At 39.1% G+C, this 12,394-nt stretch overlaps 1 protein-coding gene across 1 annotated transcript in view; it reads right to left on the bottom strand.

Moving 5' to 3' along the window:
- The window catches only part of LOC124863796 (F-box/LRR-repeat protein 16-like), a 40,984-nt gene extending 32,578 nt beyond the window's left edge, over nt 1-8,406 (bottom strand). Inside the window, exon 1 of the mRNA XM_047358287.1 lies at nt 8,017-8,406. The gene's annotated coding sequence lies outside the window, so the exon portion shown is untranslated. The remainder of the gene's footprint in view (nt 1-8,016) is intronic.
- Between the last annotated feature and the right edge of the window lie 3,988 nt (nt 8,407-12,394).

Here is a 12,394-nt window from a genome sequence, read left to right as displayed (position 1 = left end):
AGTATACAAACATTGAACATCTGGACATGTGCATTGAAACGTTTCTAGGATTTCCATCAGTCACCTCCAGAATATTGCCAAACTTAGAAATGTCGTGTCCCAGAGCAGGACTAGACTGGAACAAAAATTTGGCCAGGCATTTTCGGTCCAGTTAGCCCGCCATGATTGGTCAGACATAATCTCTGCAGATGGTCCTCATAAAGATGTATGCAGATATTAGTTTTACAATGGTAAACAATTTTATTAAAAATTGCTGGAACTAAAATAGAGATTACATTTTCCATATATATATACAGGGAAACAGGGAACAAGATATGAAAAATATACTATTTGTTTTAGTTCTAACAAATGGTATGTTGTGTGTTCATTATATTTTTGGTGCTACTAATATTGGTTTCAAGTTGGCTGCATCACTGATAAATACTGATGGTAAACACCACTCGCGATTTCACAGTAAGGTATAACCTTTAGAAAGTGTGGGACTAGAAACATGCTGCTTTAAAGTCAAATGCTCATGGATGTTGATCAAATCAGCAGCAAAACATGGGATGCATTGTCAATGTGAATGTTTAAATGCCCTAATAGAAGTAATAAGAAAATAACATTTGGTTAAAAAAAGATTCCAGCAGCAGACTGCACAGTGGCACAGTTGGTAGCAAGAAGGTTGAGGGGTTTGAATCCCATCCTGGGAACTTTCAACTTGTTTGAAAAGGAGTGGTCATCAGTGGCTCATCATTGTATTTTCTCCCCATCCATGCATGGGTTCTCTCCGGTTACTCTGGCTTCATCCAAAAACATGAATGTCAGGTCAGTTGATTACTCTAAATTGCCATGCGATGTGTGTGTGTGTGTGTGTGTGTGCACGTGGTTGTTTGTCCTGTGTGTCCCTGTGGTGGACTGGAGACCAGGTGTATCTGAGCTCTCGCCCATTGACCACTGGAGATGGGCACCAGCCCCCCATGACCCAGCAAGGATAAGGGGGTATAGACAATGGATGGAGTCAACACCAGGTGGAAAATTAACATTCAATAAAAAGTCATTGAAAAGCCAACTTTAAATGTGTGGTTCTAACATGACAAAATGTGAATACTTTTGCAAGGCAATGTAAACATGGTTGAAGCAGAAAATACAATGTAGGTCCCCAGTTCTTACACGAAACATTTGTTGTTTCAATGGAAACCAGACGGTGAACAAAGAAGTCAAATGGTTGAAACAATCATCAGCTTGTGGTCGAATGCAGAGCTGTCTTTTGTCTTACTGCTTTCAGCAGAGTTGGGCAAAGCATCCGAGTGAAAAGACAACATAGTGTAAATGAATGCTGGCCTCATCTAGCCTGTTCTGTATGACCTCATGGTATCTGTAGCTCATAGGCTCTCACTGCTCTGTTATATAACCTGCTGACTATGGACATTCACACAGACACACACGCACACACAGTCTCCTATTTGCTACATATAAGTAATTGTAAAAGGTTATCAAAAGCTTTTTTTTATTCTGACAATCTAGCAGCATTTATTGTTTAATCATTTAGAATAATTCCTGTGTTCTTTAGCTGATGAAAACTGGCTCTGTATCCACTGTAGCATGAACAAGGCTCATCCATTACATAACACACTAGCTAGAACTGCTACAGCAAGCACCATGAGATGTTGGAACAAACACACATCATTCTCGACGTCAGGGTAGCCCACAAGAGACCTGGGGAGGACAACAAGGCTGCTTAAAAGCAAAGTCTTGCAAGTTTTTTTTTTTGCAGGTTGCACATTTACAGAAAGAACTTCGTTTGCATCTCAAATTCTGTTTTGTAGGTGTCTGCTTCAGAGAGGGTGGCAGGAACAAACAAAGCATCTGTGGCCTTGATTGTTACGTTGTTACCAGCAGAATATAATGCAAAAATCAGAATAAAACTTAAAAATCAACACCATCTATACTAAATGAATATTTGCCTTCAAAAAAGAACAGACATACTGAACTTTCCAAAGGCTACAGGCTTTGTCAGACATGTGATTTAGATTAAATAAATATTTAATGATTAAATAAAAATTATGTAATCATTTATAAACATCAAATAAAATAACTATTAACACATGAAATATTTAAATCATCCCTGCAACACAATCAGTCTTCAATTTCATAAGGAAGTCACAGTTCCCATCCGCCTCCATCTCTGAGTATCTCTAAGACCTCCTCTGTCATACCAGGCCCTTGCATACGCTGCAGTTGAAAGTATTTTCACGCTTATGGATTTGTAAGCTTCATCACCAGCTATCACAAACACTTGATTTCAGTTGTTGCTTTCAAGGGTGGCACAGCCAGTTATTATGTTGTAGTGTTGTCACAATCAACAAATTTTAAACTACATACAGATACTAAGAAAAGTACTCCATTCTTTTTTTAAGACCCAGGCAACATTTTTGAAGGCGAAGAGTTCTTTCTAATAGAGCAGAACATATTATCAGTTAAGGCGCAATATTTTATTGTCTTAATTAGGTAAAACCAAAAAGCAGGGGATGCTTCATTTGCAATTTAGAAAAAATATACAAATGAAGGTGTCACTCCCTGTTAGGCAAAAATGTAAACAAGATAACACGTAGGAGTGTTTGTACCGCTTATGGAAGTATGTACCAGTGATTAAACTGAGCAGTTATTTTATAATAATGGATTATCTTTAGTGTGTGTGTGTGTGTGTGTGTGTGTGTGTGTGTGTGTGTATTCATTTGTGAATTTGCTGTACACAAAACGTTTCCTATTAATGGAGAAATAACATTTTACTTTATAATACATTTTTTTTTAGTGCAAACATGGATCTGATGCAAATAAAACATCTTTGGTGTAAACAAGGACCATGCAGAGTCTTTCAGCAGCATCCCTGTTAAGTTTCTGTTTCTGGTAATCATGCATCATATTTTCTTTGGTGATCACCTTCAAACAGCAGGGTAGGTTGCTACAGTTCTAACTAAAATCATCAGCAAAAGTCTGGCTCACGTTCACCTATGTAATGATCAGCCACATTACCGGTTAACACAGAAGTAATGGTGTAAAAGTAAAAGGTGTTGTTGTCGTTTCATTACATTACTAGCCGACAGAGCCAAGGCCAGTTGTTGGCATAGGCCACAGGGGCAGTTACCTAGAGTGCCAGCTGCTGAAGGGGGCCCTGCTGCGACAACTTATAAAAGAATGAATAGCAACATTGTGCAGCCTCGACTGGTGTTCTTTTCTCATGCTTTGCTGAAAATAGAAAACATGAAAATATAAACAACAACCCACCCCCTGCTAGGCTGTTGTACCTCTTTCTGATGGATCTCTCACTGCTGTCAATCCAATGCACTGAAAAGGAAGACTGAACCTCCCTACCGATGGACCACAATCAGCTGATGATGAACATTAGTAGGTAAAGAAATGTTAAGCTGAGTTAGTTTGTGTTTAAACAGACCTGCAGAGTGTCTGACAGTGATTGATAACGTTGCTAAGTTAGAGTTGAGCTAGTAGTATATGATCTGTAGCTCCTGAAAGAGCTGTTTCACTAATTTAAAAGTAGAGTTGAAAACTACGAATCAGAGGCTTGCTTCAGTGTGATGTATTCCACCTAAAAACACTGAACTGATTCCAGAACAGCCTTTAGCTGTTTAGTATTTAATATGTGAATAGGCCAAGGTGAGGCCATATCGGGTTGCAAACAAATACATTTTTTTTTCACTCATAAATATATTTTTATTCCATATCAGGCCCATTATTATTTATAGTTTGCACACTCTCGTTGGCCACAACAAACAAGGGTTTAATTATTTTAACTTTTAAATCATGTGGACAGGATGTGACTCTCTGCTCTGTTATTTTGTAACTTAACTTCCTTGATTTGCTCTTTTTACATACACTACCACTCAAAAGTTTTAGATACACTTTCTCACTTAAAGGGTCTCTTTATTTTCATGACTATTTACATTGTAGATTCTCACCAAAGGCAACAATTCTATGAATGAAAACACATGGAATTATATGATAAACAAAAAATGTTAAATAACTCTAAACATTTTTATATTTTAGATTCTTCCCTTTGCTCTCTTGGCGTTCTCTCCATGAGCTTCATGAGGTGGTCACCTGAAATGGTTTTCCAAAGAGTCTTGAAAGAACTTTCCAGAGGTTCATTGAGAGATGGCCAGAGGTTAATATTTCAGTCATTACAGCAAAGGAAGGCTACTTTAAGGAATCTAAAATATAAAACATATTTAATGTTCTTTTACAATTTTTTGTTTGCTACATAAATCCATATGTGTTCATTCACAGTTTTGATGCCTTCAGTGAGAATCTATGTACAATGCAAATAGTTTAAAATATAAAGAAAACCATTAAGTGAGAAAGGGGTTCTAAAACGTTTGACTGGTAGTGTAAAAATAAGTGCTACTGGGAAAAAATGGGAAAACTGTATCCCAGTTTAAATTATTAGAGGAAGGATAAGATGAAGCTTTTCATCTTCTGTCTTGTATGTTGTTATCTTAAATATTTCATTAAATAATGTAATACTTAGTGTTAATAAAACAGCACAACAAAGCTTTGAATAAAAGCATAGAGAACATTTATACATTCTTTGGAATATAGTTGGCAGATTAAATTATTGTTTGCCTAATGATGCTACAATAGATATCGTAACTGCTTTGCAACTCTATCCATGTGTGGCAACCTTCTTTATTTAAAAAATCGATAATCTCAACTAAATAATATATGTTGAACATAACCAGGAGTCTGTCTGCTGCAGCTGAATGTTTTCCTTGAACTATTCATCCACATGATTCCTCTGGCTGACTCGAAGGTAGACAGCATTACAGTAGTCAAGCCGGGATGTAATGAGAGAATTAAACATAACCTCACAGGAAGATTCACAAGACCCATTAGGACCACTTCTGTTTTTTCATTGTTAGAATTTAAGATGTTCCTCAGTCTATAAGGCACAACAGTAGTGGTTGGCTGAGGGTTTTTTTGGTGTCATATATATCTGACCGCTGTCAGAATAAAAATGAAAGAAAATCCCGTGCATGGCTGTTTAGGGACAACCCAGGAACCAGCAAGGCTCAAAACTATTATAAACTGGAAGACGCTAGAGCATCAATGTCCCATTAAACAGTGAAGAGAGTTTAGCATATGCATGCAACTGAGGGACTTATGATCAAGATAAAAGGACCTGTTCCAAAATCATCACCTTAAACTCTAACTGAAATCTGGAGCCACTCACATGGACATGCCAAGCACTTTCTGGAGAAAAATAGAGTAGTCAAGGTGACCTAACAACACATTAACAACTGTCAAGCATAGTGGTGATGGCACCATGCTGAGGGTCTGTTTTTCTGCTACTGGTATTGATGCATTGCACAAAGTGGGTAGACTAATCAAGAAGAAGGATTACCTCCAGGTTCTTAAACCAACTGGAAATAACAGCTAAATGGCTGAAACTTGAACACAGGGTTATCCCATGTCCTAACATTGCCATGATTTCAAACATAGATCAAAACAAGTTTTGGAATGAAGAAAGCAGGCTAACTTTAAGCTTCTATAAAGGCCTTGACCTCAACCCTTTGTAAGATTTGTGGACTATCCTTAGGTTCAGATTCATGCCAGGGAAACAACCAATTTAAGTAAGAGCTTGACAAAATGTCCATGCACATATCAGATAATGTACAGGTAATTGTTTGCCAAGACATTATCGTTTTTGTATGGATACTATCAATACGTTAGAAGAGTTTTCTGATGTCCCTCTTGACCATGTGGAGAGGAAAGCTAAGAATGACTTTGTCATTTTACAAGCTTTTAAGAGAAATACATCACACTCCTGGTAGGGGGCAGAATTACCGACCCTCAGCATGTTTATCTATATTATGCATAAAGCTGTTCACAGTAATAAAGAAACAGTGGCTCAGGTGGTAGGGATTCATCCTGTAACTGGTGGGTTGCCAGTTCGAATCCCCACTCTGTCCGTCTCAGTCGTTGGGCAAGACACTTCACCTGCTTTGCCTGCTAATGGTGGTGCGGATTATATGGCAACCCCACTTCTGGCTGTCTGCCCCAGGCTACAGTGTAGCCTACCACTGTATGAATGGGTGAATGACTGATTGTAGTGTAAAGCTCTTTGGATAAAAAGCACTATACAAGTGCAGGCCATTTACCATTTTGTACCATTCCTACAGTTTAAGGTCGTGATAGTAGGATGCCACAGAAAGTGCCAGAATGACCAGACCTCAAGGAAATCATGTCAACTGGGAAAAACACAGAAAAATAACTATAATATAATTTCATCCAGTTCCCTTCATGAAGTTTTTAGTTTCACCTGGTTTATCTCTCAAACTAGTAAAATGTGCAGCTGGCTTTTAACTCACACTGAGAACCATCATCTTCTTTTCTGTTCTATTCCTGATCCCAAAGGAAAATGGTAGGTTTGAGACACACAAGTACTGATATTTACATGCATACACCTAAATCTAAAGTGGCATTTCAAGGTTTTAGAAGGTCTTTTAACCTGATAAGCCCAGGGCCTAGTGGCTTTTCGTTTGTGATCCTGATTGAGTGCAACTGGTAGTTTTTCTTTGGGAGCATGCATGATGTTTACTTGACATCACTCATTAGACTGACCAATACTTAGAATGATGAAAACCTCCAGGGAACTTTATAAGGATCACAAGAAATGCAGGTTTATAAATGTTGAAAAAGTTTTTTGAAGCCTTTTCTAAACAACTGTGGATTCTAATATCATCAGTGCAAATGTTTCTGCATAACAAGAAATTATTGTGTCAATACTTTACTAGAGCTGGTAAAAGGCCAGTACTATCACCCATACATGAAAGGAAATCTGTTAGGATGTTCATGAACAACCCAGGAACCAACAATACTCAAGCCCATCCTAAACTGCAAACTGTTGGGACAAAAGAATCGCTGTCCACAGTGAAGCGGGTTTTACATCGCCATGGAATCCCTTCTCCAAAATCAACACCTTCAACCTTGACTGAAATTTGCAGCTGCCTTCATGGACAAGCGTGTTGGAACACAGTTTTAGAACATTGTACCAACTGTCAAGCAGGGCAGTAGTTGTATCATGCTATGGGGCTGTTTGACTGCCAGTGGTATTGTCTGATTATACTAAGTGGTTGGAATAATGAAGACTTGGACAAAGTTAGGTGTTTAAACAGGATCCCAAACACACATCAAAAGTTGTTCTGGCATGGATGGAGCAGGCTGACATGAAGCTTCTGGAATGGCCTCCCGAAATCCCAGCATCACGCCTTAGTAGATTATACCAAAACATATTGTGTGGGGAAGCCCAAGAAAATGTGTTGACCAAATAGCTCTTTAAACTTCAATATATAAGTAAGTGTCACACATATGAAGAGTGTTTGCAAACTTCCAACCACAATTGGCCTCAATTTGTATCTATGTCAAACAAGAGCTCAAGTGTAAAAGTGATAAGAGTATTGAGACTAACAAGTGAACCCCCACCTGTCACTACAAACTCATGCTGTCTGTTTGTTTTTTAATGCTGCTTAGTTTCAGTCATATTAAAAATCTGCAGAAATATAAGAACATTCGTGCTTGAATCCTTAAGAAGGAAATCAGAAGGCAGGAAACACGTCACGCTCCCTCCAAGAGCAGAAGAGCATCCCACATCATTGAGCAACACAGAGACAGTGGAATTCACTAAAATAAAAGATGTACTAATAAGAAGGTGGTTGAGAGGAGGATCGCGTCACTGGCAGACGCTGACGTCATTGTGTTTGTTAATAATACGCAGCTCGATGCGGCTGATCAGCAGTCATCCAGAGGCCCTAACCGTGTACACAAAGAGGTTCATATCCCTGCTGGCAGCAGCCCCGCTTCTCTGCAGTCTCCTCCGCTTCGTCAGGGCACAGGAGCCGCAGTGTGGATGCTGCTGCCATCACCCAACACCATCCATCACAAGCACACACACCCACGCTGCGCACCGGACACATTCTTCCTCCTACGGCCTTTCGTTTCGTAGCATCCCTATGAGCATACCTTTTAGACGAGAATTCACTCGGGCATCAATCCATGATCAACACGCTGTTCCCTGTCGCTTAATCACGTTTTCTCCCAAAGCTGCGACGCAGAAAAGGCCGAGATAAATAATTATTAGGGAGGCAGTCCCACGTCCTGTCGGTGAGCAAGCGATGCGCCTTCCGATCCCATAGAAGCACGATGATCCAAAATCAGGATGAGAGAAAATATGAGGAGCAGACGTGTTCCACAGCCTCCCGGCCTCAGTCCGAGGCAGAAGAGGCGCTGTGCAGTGTTTTCAGTCGGTTAGTCCTCCATAACAGAGCGGCCCGTTCTGTGACACACACTCATTTAAACAGATACTGTAGGGGAGGGCGACGGTAGAGGCGCTGTGCAGATCCACTGCTTCTTATGCAACCTGAGCACAGCAGCATCTTCAGCTGAAAATAAAAAAATAGTCCAAATGATGGATTTACCTGGATTAATGTCAATGTGTCAGCCTCTGTAACTGTTAGATTGTAGGCTGACACTGACTTTAACTACAGAGGACCACACCTGTCATAAAACACAAATAAGCAAATGGCTTCAAATAGAATTACTCTGCCAACAAATGATAAAAACAAACTTATTAATTTACTTTGGATTGACCTTTAATGATATAAACATGTACCGACATTTTAACTACATCCGCCAAAGAGGTTATGATTTCATTTGAGATTGTCTCTGTGTGTGTATTAGCAACTTTACGGAAGAAGTTCCAGACAAATTCTTCCTTCTATTTTTCTTTTTTTTTTTTACCAGAGGTTTGTTTTAGCTCATTTTTGCACATAACTCCACAAGCACAAAGGCTTGACAAAAAGTAAGGTAAAGCGTAACCATATGTTCTATCAAATGTCTTCTGACGTTTTCTGAAGATCGCAGCAGAATTGCAGATCTGGTGATCAAGAATGCGGAAAAATACACACCAATAAAAATGTGTTAGTGTAAGGTAACGAAATGTACAACTAACACCAAAATGTAGCTGAAGCTCTACTGGTTGGGAAAGGTGCTAAGAGATTTGTAACTTTTGAACTAATATATATATATAAATGAAGAGTGTTATAAATGTGTTCTCCGTCAAATAAATCAAACATTATAAAACGCAGTAAAAGCGTAGAATTAGACTTTTTTTGTTCTTTCACTGAATTGGAGTAGCTCAGTGTGCCAATGAGGACTCTATGGCAGTGACCCTACGTTGCGTAGCAGAGGTATGCAGTCTCTGACTGTCTTATTTCCAACTGTAACAATTTCCCTCAGTGTTAATATGTCAGTTTACTGAATTAGCTTTTTTGTTTTGTCATTTTTTTAAATTTTCCCCTTTGTATTTTATATAGAATTTTACAATAATTTGTAAAATTGTTTTCTATTTGAAATTGCTCCAATAGGTCTCTCTCTCTCCATATATACATATATATATGTATATATATATATATATATATATATATATATATATATATATATATATATATATATATATATATGTATATATGTATATATATATATATATATATATATATACATATATATATATATATATGGAGCTGTGCAATACTGCTAGAACCAACCAGAAGGGAGAAATCAAAGTTTTATGATCCCTGAGTGTTTGTGTTATGGATTTCTATTATGTTTAAGTTCTGATAATTTTCTTGTTTTCTCTGTTCATTATTGTTAGTATTGTCTTGTCACACTAGCTTATTCTAGTGTTCTTGTGGTTTTTATACATTTGTAATTTTCAGGTTGATACTTAGGTCTCTTCGTGTTTCCACTCTACTCTTTCCTGCTGTTTCAGCTGGTCCACATATCTCCTGATTGCTCTGCCATCTCTCTGTTTCAGCTGCAACTCATTCCCTCTGATTAGCTCATCTGGTTTGCCTGTCATTTCTCTATCCCTGCCTCAGTATATAACTTACTGGTTCTCTTTGTTCCTTTCGGTCCATTTCTCCGCTCCATGCTGGATGTCTCCATGTTTCCAGTAGCTTCTGCTTTTGTCAGTTATTTTCATTTTTTCTAATTAAAGCTCCCTTTAATTAATCCCATTAATCGAAACATGAAACAAAGAGGTTAAAGCTGCTTAAAGGTGGAGGCTCCCGGACTGTCTACAGAGCAACAACGCCAGGCAGATGTGGCAGGGGGCCCAGCATTTAACCAGCTACAGATCCCCTACTCTGCTAGCTGACGATGGTGGTGCCTCACTGGCAGAAGAGCCGAACTGCTTTTTTCCTCACTTTGAGGAGCATTCCCCAGAGACAGATACCCTACAAACTGTTGGGGGCACCAACATGCTCATAGTGGAGGAGCACCAAGTGAGACATGTTCTAAAAACAAACCACCCGACAAAGGCGGCTGGACCTGATGGTGCCTCAGGTCAGATTCTGAGGGATTGTGTATCTCCACTGACCGGGGCTTTTACAAAGACATTAAAGCAGTACCTGGGTCAAGCCCAAGTCCCATCCTGCCTGAACTCCCCCACAATTTTTCCAATACCAAAGACGACCTCCATCAGGTATACAGAGGATGCTATAGTTATGGCTCTTCATGCTGCTTAATATTACCTGGAGCTGCGGGGAAGCTATGCACGGCTGCTCTTTTAAGATTTCAGCTCACCACTCACCATCCTCCCAACAAGACGATGATGGTGATAAATCTGTCCCACCTGGTGATATCCCGTACATCAGAGACTTTCTGACAGACCACCAGCAGAGGGTAAAAGTAGGCCCCCACATATCATCAACCATCAGCCTAAACACCAGGTCTTCCCAGGGTTCTGTGCTGAGTCTACTACTCTTCACCCTCTACACATATGGCATCCCACCAACATCATTATTACATTTGCTGATGATACCACTGTAGTAGGGCTCATTTCTAGGGGAGATGAGTCTGCTTACAGAGATAAGGTGGAGCTACTGAGAACATGACGTGTAGAAAACAACCTGGTCCAGAACACCGAAAAACCTAGGAGATGGCCATAGACGTCAGGAGAGAGCAGACTGCCATTCAGCCCCTGTTCATTGGTGATGATAGTGTGGAGAAGGTTTCCAACTTTTGATTTCTGGATGTTCATATTGAAGATGACCTGACCTGGAACATTAACACCACAGCAATTGTCAAGAAGGCATAGCAGAGACTCTTTTTTTCTGAGACTGCTTAGGAAAAACAACCTTACAGAGAAACTGCTGGTTTCCTTCTACTGCTGGTCCATAGAGAGCATTCTGACATACTGCATGTGTGTGTTGTAATCCAGCTACACAGCCCATTATAGCCCAGAGGATCATTGCTTGCCTTCTGAACCTCCCTAGAAAATCTAAATAGCTCCCGCTACCTCATGAGGGCACAGAATATTCTGAGAGACCCATAACATTCTGGTTGACATCTGTTTGAGCTGCTGTCTTCATGCAGGAACTTTAGAACTATGAGAGCAGAGCACAAATCAACAGACTCAAAAACAGTTTCCATGCACGGGCCATAATTGCACTCAACACATGATCCAGTCAGGTGTTGTTGTCTTTTCCTTTTTTGTTGTTTTTTTAATTACCTTAAATCCTAAGGATTACAACTGTTGTGCCCCAGCCAGGGGATGATACATGGCCTGAACTGTAAACAAAAAAGAGACTATGAAATAAACTCTGAATCCCAGAAAGCATCGCTTTAACCTACTGTTAGTACAGCCCAGGAAAGAGGAGTCACAGCTGGAATCCCTGTGATGTCAGATTATAAACACTGGCACGGAGCAGAATTTGTTCTTTTCACACATAGCCACCACTGGCGTTTTTTTATTTATTCTTTTTTACTTAAGGGCAGTACATTGTTGGGTATACTGTGAGCATCACGCACTGTCCACGGACATTTTCTAGTTTCATAGTCGGGCGTACCAATTTCCTATATTTCCCACACTTTCTGCCATGGCGTCATCGGACCATCTATCTATCTATCTATCTATCTATCTATCTATCTATCTATCTATCTATCTATCTATCTATCTATCTATCTATCTATCTATCTATCTATCTATCTATCTATCTATCTATCTATCTATCTATCTATCTATCTATCTATCTATCTATCTATCTATCTATCTATCTATCTATCTATCTATCTATCTATCTATCTATCTATCTATCTATCTATCTATCTATCTATCTATCATCTATCTATCATCTATCTATCATCTATCTATCTATCTATCTATCTATCTATCTATCTATCTATCATCTATCTATCATCTATCTATCTATCTATCTATCTATCTATCTATCTATCTATCATCTATCTATCATCTATCTATCTATCTATCTATCTATCTATCTATCTATCTATCTATCTATCTATCTATCTATCTATCTATCTATCTATCATCTATCTA

Source organism: Girardinichthys multiradiatus, chromosome Y, assembly GCF_021462225.1.
Source record: "Girardinichthys multiradiatus isolate DD_20200921_A chromosome Y, DD_fGirMul_XY1, whole genome shotgun sequence".
NCBI classification, from domain to species: Eukaryota; Metazoa; Chordata; class Actinopteri; order Cyprinodontiformes; family Goodeidae; genus Girardinichthys; species Girardinichthys multiradiatus.
Note: the sequence above shows the minus strand (reverse complement) of the source record. Positions and strands in the feature narration are given on the sequence as shown.